At 48.9% G+C, this 12,335-nt stretch overlaps 1 protein-coding gene across 2 annotated transcripts in view; it reads right to left on the bottom strand.

The window, feature by feature from the left end:
* The window catches only part of LOC143765267 (unconventional myosin-XVB-like), a 161,201-nt gene that overhangs the window by 93,516 nt on the left and 55,350 nt on the right, over nt 1-12,335 (bottom strand). The gene's annotated exons all lie outside the window — the stretch shown is intronic.

Below are 12,335 nucleotides of genomic sequence, written 5' to 3'. Positions count from 1 at the left end.
AAACAGCCTATCAGGCGGACAACGATCCGGTCTATCCGCCTGAAACTCCTGCAAGGCCCGCCGCAGGTCTGGAGAAACAGCTGACAAGATAACTCCCTCCTTAAGAATACCTGTGGGGTCAGAGTTGCCAGGTGAATCAGGCTCAAAACTCCTAGAAAGGGCATCCGCCTTAACATTCTTAGAACCTGGTAGGTACGATACCACAAAATTAAACCGAGAAAAAAATAATGACCAGCGCGCCTGTCTAGGATTCAGGCGCCTGGCGGTCTCAAGATAAATCAAATTTTTGTGGTCAGTCAATACCACCACCTGATGTCTGGCCCCCTCGAGCCAATGGCGCCACTCCTCAAACGCCCACTTCATGGCCAAAAGCTCCCGATTCCCAACATCATAATTCCGCTCAGCGGGCGAAAATTTACGGGAAAAGAAGGCACAAGGCCTCATCACGGCGCAGTCAGAACTTTTCTGCGACAACACTGCCCCAGCTCCGATCTCAGAAGCGTCGACCTCAACCTGAAAAGGAAGAGTCACATCAGGCTGACGCAACACAGGGGCAGAAGAAAAACGGCGCTTAAGCTCCTGAAAGGCCTCCACAGCATCAGGGGACCAATTAGCAACATCAGCACCCTGTCTAGTCAAATCGGTCAATGGCTTAACGACATCCGAAAAACCAGAAATAAATCGACGATAAAAGTTGGCAAAGCCCAAAAATTTCTGAAGACTTTTAAGAGAAGAGGGCTGCGTCCAATCACAAATAGCTTGAACCTTGACAGGATCCATCTCAATGGAAGAGGGAGAAAAAATATATCCCAAAAAGGAAATTCTCTGAACCCCAAAAACGCACTTAGAACCCTTGACACACAGAGAATTAGACCGCAAAACCTGAAAAACCCTCTTAACTTGCCGGACATGAGAGTCCCAGTCATCCGAAAAAATCAGAATATCATCCAGATACACTATCATAAATTTATCCAAAAAATCGCGGAAAATATCATGCATAAAGGACTGGAAGACTGAAGGGGCATTAGAAAGACCAAAAGGCATCACCAAATACTCAAAGTGGCCCTCGGGCGTATTAAATGCGGTTTTCCACTCATCCCCCTGCCTGATCCGCACCAAATTATACGCCCCACGGAGATCAATCTTAGAGAACCACTTGGCCCCCTTTATGCGAGCAAACAAATCAGTCAGCAACGGCAATGGGTATTGATATTTAACCGTGATTTTATTCAAAAGCCGATAATCAATACATGGTCTCAAAGAGCCGTCTTTTTTTGACACAAAGAAAAAACCGGCTCCTAAGGGAGATGACGATGGACGAATATGTCCCTTTTCCAAGGACTCCTTTATATATTCTCGCATAGCAGTATGTTCAGGCACAGACAGATTAAATAAACGACCCTTTGGGTATTTACTACCCGGAATTAAATCTATAGCACAATCGCACTCACGGTGCGGAGGTAGTGAACCCAGCTTGGGTTCTTCAAAGACGTCACGATAATCAGACAGGAACTCAGGGATTTCAGAAGGAATAGATGATGAAATGGACACCAAAGGTACGTCCCCATGAGTCCCCTTACATCCCCAGCTCAACACAGACATAGCTCTCCAGTCAAGGACTGGGTTGTGAGACTGCAGCCATGGCAATCCCAGCACCAAATCCTCATGTAGATTATACAGCACTAGAAAACGAATAGTCTCCTGGTGATCCGGATTAATACACATAGTCACTTGTGTCCAGTATTGTGGTTTATTATTAGCCAATGGGGTGGAGTCAATCCCCTTCAGAGGAATAAGAGTTTCCAAAGGCTCTAAATCATACCCACAACGATTGGCAAAGGACCAATCCATAAGACTCAAAGCGGCGCCAGAGTCGATATAGGCGTCAGTAGTAATAGATGACAAAGAGCAAATCAGGGTCACAGACAAAATAAATTTAGACTGTAAAGTGCCAATGGAAACGGATTTATCAAGCTTTTTAGTGCGCTTAGAGCATGCTGATATAACATGAGTAGAATCCCCACAATAGAAACACAACCCATTTTTCCGTCTAAAATTCTGCCGCTCGCTTCTGGACAGAATTCTATCACACTGCATGCTTTCTGGCGTCTTCTCAGTGGACACCGCCAGATGGTGCACAGGTTTGCGCTCCCGCAGACGCCTATCGATCTGAATGGCCATTGTCATGGACTCATTCAGACCCGCAGGCACAGGGAACCCCACCATAACATCCTTAATGGCATCAGAGAGACCCTCTCTGAAAGTAGCCGCCAAGGCACACTCATTCCACTGAGTAAGCACAGACCATTTACGGAATCTTTGGCAGTAAATTTCAGCTTCATCTTGCCCCTGCGATAGGGACATCAAAGTTTTTTCTGCCTGAAGTTCCAAATGAGGTTCCTCATACAGCAAGCCCAAGGCCAAAAAAAACGCATCCACATTGCGCAACGCAGGATCCCCTGGTGCCAATGCAAAAGCCCAGTCTTGAGGGTCGCCGCGGAGCAAGGAAATCACAATCCCAACCTGCTGTGCAGAGTCTCCAGCAGAACGAGATTTCAGGGACAAAAATAGCTTACAATTATTTCTAAAATTCTGAAAGCTAGATCTATTCCCTGAGAAGAATTCCGGCAAAGGAATTCTCGGCTCAGATACCGGAGCATGAATAATAAAATCTTGCAAATTTTGTACTTTCGTGGTGAGATTATTCAAACCTGCAGTTACACTCTGAAGATCCATTATTAACAGGTGAACACAAAGCCATTCAAAGATTATAAGGAGAGAGAAAAAAAAGAAAGACTGCAGCATAGACAGACTGGCAAGTGATCCAATTAAGAGCACAGAGGAAAAAAAAAAAAAAAAAAAAAAAAAAACTCTCAGCAGACTTCTTATTTCTCTCCTTTCTCAGCCAAGGATTTTAACCCTTTAGTTGGCCGGTCAAACTGTCATGATCTCCATGGCCAGAGAACTAGCATAAGCCTCTATAGGAACAAGCTCTTGGAAGATGTAACTGTACTGACCATGAACTAAACCTACCGCATCATCTAGAAGTAGCCAGGTAGCATGTCCTACTTTTATCCCTATATGCCCAGCGCCGGCCGGAGAACTAAATAATGCTAGCAGAGGGAAATATAAGACCTGACTCACCTCTAGAGAAATGCCCAAAAGGAGACAGAGGCCCCCCACATATATTGGCGGTGATATGAGATGAAACAACAAACGCAGCAGGAAAATAGTTTTAGCAAATTTGAGGTCCGCTTTCTAGATAGCAGAAGACAGAAAGCATACTTTCATGGTCAGTAGAAAACCCTAACAAAACACATCCAGAAATTACTTTAGGACTCTGGCATTAACTCATAATACCAGAGTGGCAATTCCTGATCAACAAGAGCTTTCCAGACACAGTAACGAAACTGCAGCTGTGAACTGGAACCAAAATACAAAAACAAAACATGGACGAATGTCCAACTTATCTAGTAGATGTCTGGGAGCAGGAACAAGCACAGAGAGGCTTCTGATAACATTGTTGACCGGCAAGCATCTAACAGAGAAGCCAGGTTATATAGCGACACCCAGATCTAATCAGAACAGGTGAACAGGGAAGATGATGTCACAAGTTCAATTCCACCAGTAGCCACCGGGGGAGCCCAGAATCCAAATTCACAACAGGAAGGCTTGTAATCCCTTGAGGTGGATTAATGCGTGGGACTTGACTGTACGGCAGACAGGTATGGGATATTGTTGCTTTTTTATTTTGCATTTTTTTTCAGAAGAATGAGGGCTTCACTTGGATTGAGTGTACAATCAAGATGGTAAAACCTGTGTGTTTCTTTCATTAAAAGACTTTATTCTTAATGTGTGTGTATTAAAACCCTTTCCTACTATTGGATTAATAATGGATAGGTGTCTTATTGACACCTCTCCATTATTAACCAGACTTAAAGTCACCTTAAAATAGCAAGGTGGCATTAACCCCTTATTACCCCATATGCCAATGCCACAGGGCAGTAGGAAGAGAGAGGCTAAGTGCCAGAATAGGCGCATCTTACAGATGTGCCTTTTCTGGGGTGGCTGGGGGCAGTTGTTTTTAGCCGGGGGGGGGGGGAAATAACCATGGTCCCTCTCTAGGCTATTAATACCTGCCCTCAGTCACTGGTTTTCCCTCTCTGGCGGAGAAAATTACGTGGGAGCCCACACCAGTTTTTTTTCCGTGAATTATCCCTTTAATTTAACACCTACAGCTCCCAAATTTTACACACAAACACTTCTAACATTATTAGTGAGGGATATATAAAAATATAACGGATATGAAATGGTTTACTGTATGTAAACCATGTCTCATATCCTGTCGGGTTTGATAAGGAGATAGCAAAAGCCGACAATTGAGTTACCAGCTTTTCTGCTATCTACCTCTGTATTAAATATATATATATATGTGTGTGTCTCACCGACATATATATAGACTATATATAGGTTTTCACAAATATTTGAGCCCATGAATCCACTATATGTCCATTTTGCAAGACGGCGAGAAAATCTCACCATACGGGTGTCATACGGATGACACACAGATATTTTTTGGACAAAAAATAGCATCCTCGCACTGCACACGGATCACTGTTCATGAAACATTTGTGCGATTCTCGTCCATGAAAAACGGACCGATTTTTTATAGGTTGTGTGTGACTCCAGCCTTACACACACACTACCCCTCTGCAAAATACACACACACAGCCCCTCTGCCAAACATACATATACCATATATATATTTACACACACATTGCCCCTCTGCAAAATACACACACACGTACCCATGCACATGGAGCGCCCCCACACCGCCGCAGGGCCGAGGGGTACCCGGAGCCGGGCCTCTGGGTCTCGGCTCTGGAGTTGTCACGGTGGCTAGGCCCGGTCCTTGGCCCTGTCTGTCAGTGGGGGACGTCCAGTGCAATAAGTGGTGTTGTAACGGTGCAGTGGTGGGGTGCAGGTCGCGGTAAATAACGAGGACACCAGGTTGCAGTCTCTTTACCTCTTTACTGGAGATCTCTGAGTCCTCAGTCCAGAATACGGTTCACCAGGCTGCGCAAGTCCGGCCGGTCCAATGGCACCTCCAGAGTTCACTTCACAGGTGGAAATCGGTGCCTTCCTTCTTAGCGCTATGTGTTGTAGTCCTTCCCTGCTGTGCTTACGGAAAGTACCCCACAACCGTTGTGTCTGTTTCTTAAGTTCCCTCACAACTCGATTAAATGATGTTCTTCTAATCTTCCATCCCTTCCTGATGTTACAGTTAGAACGGCACCCGTTTGTCGGATAGGCCTGGAGTTCTTCCGGGACCCTAGAGACGCCCCTCTCCCGCAATTGCCTCCCAAGACTTCATAGGTGATATGTGTTAGACAGCCCGCCTTAAACTGACTGTCCTGCCGCTGTTTAGAGTATTGCTTGAAGCTGAATGTTATAATACTCCCTCGGCGTTCCGGCCACCGGTAGTGCGCCTCAGTAGGGTGTTGCTCCGGTCTTACAGCACGACCCCTACTGGAATTCTCCTATTGCTTGATCTCGTTTCTCACTCAGCACAATCTATCTCGCTTCTAGTCCTTTCTTGGGTCCCGCCGCTTCCCGGAGCTGGCGCGGACCCGTTACGTTCTTTTCAATGCCAAGCCTCTGTCAGGATCCCACCCCTGACAGAGACCCTACTGTCTCTTCCTCCACAACACCCTCTGCCACTAGGTGTTGCTTCGTCCAATCCAGTCAGCTTTCTGATCTAACTTCCTGCCTGACCCCCAGTTTACCCACTATGGTGGGGAGTGGCCTAATGAATAGCACCCTTAGCTCCCCCCGGAGGCCCGGCTGTGAAATGTATTGGTGTCTGTGATACCTGATCAGATGAACTCCTTCAGTGCCATCGGACGCACCATAGCTCCCCATAGTGGCGGAGCCACAGTACTGCAACGACCAGGACTCTGGGCCGCTGCACTCCCCCCTGGTTAAACACAGTACTCCGGGACTGGGAAGAAAACAACAATACAAGTTTAGCAAAAAGACATACAATTTTGTTGAGTGCAAATAACAATACGTATACTTGAACAAGCTTCCCTTTATGGGAGGTGAGGACACTTGAACGTTACAAACATGGCAAAAATATCATAGCTACATGCTATAATTTACTTCTGTTACCCAACCGGGCATTCTACTTAAGTGCAAAATTGTTGAACAATAAGTTAACATTGCCTTTAAGGACTCACACTCTAAATCCACTAAAGACCTTCCTATAATCACATTATAAGGCACTTTAACTTTTTCATTCTCCTACTTTGGATCTGCAGGACCGCCTGTCCTATCGGCACCAGACCTACTGCCTCTCCTTTCTATTACAGGACCGTCCCGTTCAGCCAGGACCTACTGCCTTTTCAACTGCTATACATGGTATAGAACATAACATACTTTCAGTTTTAGAAGCACTGAGCCATCTACGTATAGCTCCTAGGAGGACTCACTACCTAACCCCTACGGGTTCACTTTCTGTCCTCTGTAACACATTACTAACTCTTTCTTAACTTTCTATGGAGGACTCAGGGTTTACCTTCTATCCCCATTTTCTTATCAACATTATCAACTATCTTCTTAGATCATCAACCTTCATTAATACTTTCTTACTTCCGACTATGCAGGACACTCTGTCTACCCCTAGGGGCCTACTGCATCTTCCTTCTGTCTCTCAATCTTTCTTCTAAGGAACATTATCAGCATTTCTTTACAGTTAACCAGTATGGTACATATAACTTTTACATGTAAGCATCATCATTTTCTCTTATCAAACATCATTGCTATCTATCAGTCTTAAAGCAATACCATTTCTTTAAGTGCAACACGTGAACATCCCCTTTAAGAGGGGACCAAGTCTTTAGGAGGTAGCATTTGTTCTCTAGCTACCAGTCCATACTCAGCAAAAGCTCCAGTGTGGTATCTTCACAAAGAGTCTCTTTCTAAGTAAAACCAGTAGGAAGCGCCTTTAAGAAGGTGCTAACTATTTACAATAAGTTTGTATCATGCACTGTTCATGATTGCGGCAGTTCTTGATAACAGGAAACAAAAAGTGGAAAAACAAACCAAACGATTGGGATCCCGAGTCAACAAAGGGATCCCTTTAAAAGTTAACCCTAGACGGGTTCAGCAGCAAAACAGGAACAAACAGTTAAACGAAGAACTATATACATTATCATGGTTTCGAGGTTTATTCTTGCTCAGGTGGTCTTGGTCCCTGACCTCTGACCGCTGCGGCATCTGCGCCGGTAGCAGGTCCCGCAGGGGCAATCAGGCCACCCGGTGTCTGGATCTGAAGGCTGACCTTGCTTGCGAGTTCGGTAGCCGCTACTACGCGTACGGTGGTGATGGTCACAAGATCTGGCAAATCTGGATCTGTCATGATCGGGGCAGCAGGTGACGCCCCCTCAGGCTCACATCGCCGGACATCCCGAGCACACCATCCTTGTGCGCTCCTATGACGGGTGTACGTCACCTGGTCCCCCCTTCGTAGTGGATCGCCATTCCGGTCGCAGCAGGGAGTTTTCACGTTATAACTTGTAACAAAGACGTCAGTGGGTAGCCCCGGCTCCTGTATGGAACCCCATCCCCTCTTCGGGTGGAAGGCCAACACAGTCCCCCGCTTTACCACGCCTTTCCTGCCCTGCACCGACTTTCTGCGCTGCGTATCAGGTTGTTCAACCTCGTCTCGATCCTTCCAGTGGTGGATTAGACATTGCTTATATTGCTCCCAAGTGAGCACGGCAAGGGTGAGGCCGTCCTCCCGGGCCCCATCCGGCCCGGTCCAGGGGGTGTTCCACCGGAGGACCACCCCGTCTGGGCCCACATCTATGGGTTCTCCCATCTGGGTTGGTAGCGGAGGCACCAGCTTCCCCATCGTGTTAGAGGTGAGGATCACCCGCTCCACCGAGAAGAAACAATTATTGCTGGGGTGAGGAGCGCTCATAGGAGCGGGATCGGTCGGGGGAACCGGACCGGTCAGGGGAGCAGAATCGGCCGGGGGAGTAGGGGCGCTTTCCATACCTGCGCCTGATGTGATTCCACCGGTGTCGAACCGTTCCGCTGACAAGGACACTGGAATCGGCTGCAGCCCGGACCGCAGCTCCTCCGAGATGGTCTCTTGTGGTGGCTCCGCCCTCCATGGCTCCGTGGTCGGGATAGGTAGGCTCGGCTCCTCCGTCGGCGGCTCTAAGGAGTTCAGATCCTTCACCGGCGGTGGACGCAAGTCTGTCTCTGATGGGTAAGGGCAGGCCGGGATCACCCCGCTGTTGCCCGGGCACTTGCTGCTCATCGTCGCTGTCGGGCATTCGGCAGCAACGCATGCACCTGGCTCCGCCATTTCTCCGAGGTCGGGCTCCATCTTCACCTCGTTCCCGCCATTGCAAGGCAGGGGGTCGTCCTCTGCTTGAAGGCAGGTCCTCATTTTGCAGCCAGAAGCGCAGGGGGCGGTAGCCATTTCTCGCGCCACCCTGGTAGTCTCCTCCCATGGCACGCCCTCCTTCTTCTCTGGCGTAGCAATGGCGGCGGCTTTTGGCGCGAACTTTTGGCGGCAAGTGACAATCCACAGTCTTTGCAATAAAGTACAGTCCAAGCACAATAAATCACAGTTCCAAGGCACACATGACCTGATTCTTCAGGCTTAAGTAGATCCTGTTCATGACGCCAAGTTTGGAGCGCCCCCACACCGCCGCAGGGCCGAGGGGTACCCGGAGCCGGGCCTCTGGGTCTCGGCTCTGGAGTTGTCACGGTGGCTAGGCCCGGTCCGTGGCCCTGTCTGTCAGTGGGGGACGTCCAGTGCAATAAGTGGTGTTGTAACGGTGCAGTGGTGGGGTGCAGGTCGCGGTAAATAACGAGGACACCAGGTTGCAGTCTCTTTACCTCTTTACTGGAGATCTCTGAGTCCTCAGTCCAGAATACGGTTCACCAGGCTGCGCAAGTCCGGCCGGTCCAATGGCACCTCCAGAGTTCACTTCACAGGTGGAAATCGGTGCCTTCCTTCTTAGCGCTATGTGTTGTAGTCCTTCCCTGCTGTGCTTACGGAAAGTACCCCACAACCGTTGTGTCTGTTTCTTAAGTTCCCTCACAACTCGATTAAATGATGTTCTTCTAATCTTCCGTCCCTTCCTGATGTTACAGTTAGAACGGCACCCGTTTGTCGGATAGGCCTGGAGTTCTTCCGGGACCCTAGAGACGCCCCTCTCCCGCAATTGCCTCCCAAGACTTCATAGGTGATATGTGTTAGACAGCCCGCCTTAAACTGACTGTCCTGCCGCTGTTTAGAGTATTGCTTGAAGCTGAATGTTATAATACTCCCTCTGCGTTCCGGCCACCGGTAGTGCGCCTCAGTAGGGTGTTGCTCCGGTCTTACAGCACGACCCCTACTGGAATTCTCCTATTGCTTGATCTCGTTTCTCACTCAGCACAATCTATCTCGCTTCTAGTCCTTTCTTGGGTCCCGCCGCTTCCCGGAGCTGGCGCGGACCCGTTACGTTCTTTTCAATGCCAAGCCTCTGTCAGGATCCCACCCCTGACAGAGACCCTACTGTCTCTTCCTCCACAACACCCTCTGCCACTAGGTGTTGCTTCGTCCAATCCAGTCAGCTTTCTGATCTAACTTCCTGCCTGACCCCCAGTTTACCCACTATGGTGGGGAGTGGCCTAATGAATAGCACCCTTAGCTCCCCCCGGAGGCCCGGCTGTGAAATGTATTGGTGTCTGTGATACCTGATCAGATGAACTCCTTCAGTGCCATCGGACGCACCATAGCTCCCCATAGTGGCGGAGCCACAGTACTGCAATGACCAGGACTCTGGGCCGCTGCACACACACACAGCCTCTTTGCAAAATACACACACACACTGCCCCTTTGCAAAATATACAGTATATATTATATATATGTATATATAAACACACACACACTCTTCCTCTGTAAAACATACATACACACACTGCCCCTCTGCAAAAAATATATAGACACACACACTGCCCCTCTGCACAATATATAAACACACTGCCCCACTGCAAAATATGTATACACACTGCCCCTTTTCTAAATATGTTTACGTATACATAAATACATATACAAATACAACCTCCCTTCAAAGTATATACTCACACACACTGCCCCTCTACAAAATATGTATGCATATACACACACACTACCTCTCTGCAAAATATTTACACACACACTGCCCCTCTGCAAAATATATACAAACAAACACCCACAGATACACACACACTCCCTCTGAATAAAGCAGCCCCCATCCCCACCTCTCTCAAAACTAAACTTAAAGGGAACCTGTCACCACGTTTTTGGAAGATGGGATAAAAATAGCGTTAAATAGGGGCAGAGGTGGGCGTTACATTAGTGTGTGTGTTATGCGTTTATTACCCACCTAAGTTGCCGAAATAACTTTGCAAAGTCTCCGTTTTCGCCTGTCAATCAGGCTGGTCAGGTCGCATGGGCGTTGTCTTCCCCCAGATTTGGCGTAGTTTTCCGTTGGTGGCGTAGTGGTGTGCGCATGCCCAAAGTCCGGAATCCTCTTCCAGGGGATTTAAAATAGCGCGGTGTTCGTTATTGCATTGGTGATCGGTGGGCGCGGCCATCTTCCTTTGGCCGCGCGTGCGCAGAAGCGGCGCTCTGCTGGCCGCGGCTTCAGGAAAATGGCCGCCGCGATATCCATCTGCGCACGCGCGGCATCCCGCGGCCATTTTCCTGAAGCCGCGGCCAGCAGAGCGCCGCTTCTGCGCACGCGCGGCCAAAGGAAGATGGCCGCGCCCACCGATCACCAATGCAATAACGAACACCGCGCTATTTTAAATCCCCTGGAAGAGGATTCCGGACTTTGGGCATGCGCACACCACTACGCCACCAACGGAAAACTACGCCAAATCTGGGTGAAGACACCACGCCCATGTGACCTGACCAGCCTGATTGACAGGCGAAAACGGAGACTTTGCAAAGTTATTTCGGCAACTTAGGTGGGTAATAAACGCATAACACACACACTAATGTAACGCCCACCTCTGCCCCTATTTAACGCTATTTTTATCCCATCTTCCAAAAACGTGGTGACAGGTTCCCTTTAATACATTTAATGTCCAGATCCTGCTGGAGCTCTTACCAGTGCACGCCCACACTGTCTTTACTCCTCTTCGGCCCTGGCAGCAGTTGATCATACATAGATCATGGGGGGGACACATCACCGGGAGGTGGCACAAAGATCACAGAGAGCACATAGCTGGGGAGCACAAACATCACATGGGAGGGATCTCAGGGGGGCACATAGATCACAGGGGGTACAAAGCTGGTAGCCACAGAGATCACAGGGGTTCACATAACTGGGGGGCACAGAGATCGCAGGGGGAAAATAGCGGGAGGGCACGGAAATCACAGGGGGGTATATAGCTGAGGAGAGCAGAGAGATCACAGGGGAACAGAGATCACAGGGGGGCACATAGCTGGGGGGCACATAGCTGGGGGACAGGGATCACAGGGGGCATATAGCTGGGGGACAGAGAGATCACAGGGGGGCACAGAAATCATGTTGGGGCACATAGCTGGGGGGCACAGTGATCATAGGGGGCACATAGCTGGGCGGCACAGATCACCAGCAGAAAGGCACATAGCTGCGGGCACAGAAACCACCAGTACACAGGCACAGAGCTGCTGGCACAGAGCTGCCAGCACAGAGCTCGCTCTAGACTCTCTGGCAGCAGCTCCTCTTCCGGGACAGGAGGACAGGAGCACAATGGACACTAACCCCGACCACCCTGATGACATCATCATTCATGTGCAGGCAGTGTTCTGTAACGAACGCTGTGTACCATGCACTTGGGGGTTAAAGGGCCGGCTGGCAGCTGGCAGGATACAGCTGCCGCCTGAGCACTGCGGACTCCGGGGACCTGCGTGCGGGCCGCATGAAAAGTCCCGCATGCCGCATGTGGCCCGAGGGCCGGAGGTTCCCCACCCCTGGTTTAAATGTATTAGCATCTAAAGGAACACAAATACGTTTGAACATTCGAAGGGAGTGGAGTATGTGCGGCCGCAGGCCTGGCATGCATGCCCACAGAGAGGGCTCTGCGTGCCCCCTTTGGCAGGCATGCCAAAGGTTTGCCATCACTGATCTAGGCTTTCTGATTCAATTAAAATAAAATATGGTTTTAGCAATTAGAAGAAAATCTGATATGTTGCTGTGTAAGCTTTTTCTTGCTAATTTGGTAAAAAGAAACATGGAATCCAGGAGATTAAGGAGAGAGAGTGCACATAGGGCGATAAAAGTGATGATTTGGATCAC

This window comes from Ranitomeya variabilis, chromosome 4 (assembly GCF_051348905.1).
Source record: "Ranitomeya variabilis isolate aRanVar5 chromosome 4, aRanVar5.hap1, whole genome shotgun sequence".
NCBI classification, from domain to species: domain Eukaryota; kingdom Metazoa; phylum Chordata; class Amphibia; order Anura; family Dendrobatidae; genus Ranitomeya; species Ranitomeya variabilis.
Note: the sequence above shows the minus strand (reverse complement) of the source record. Positions and strands in the feature narration are given on the sequence as shown.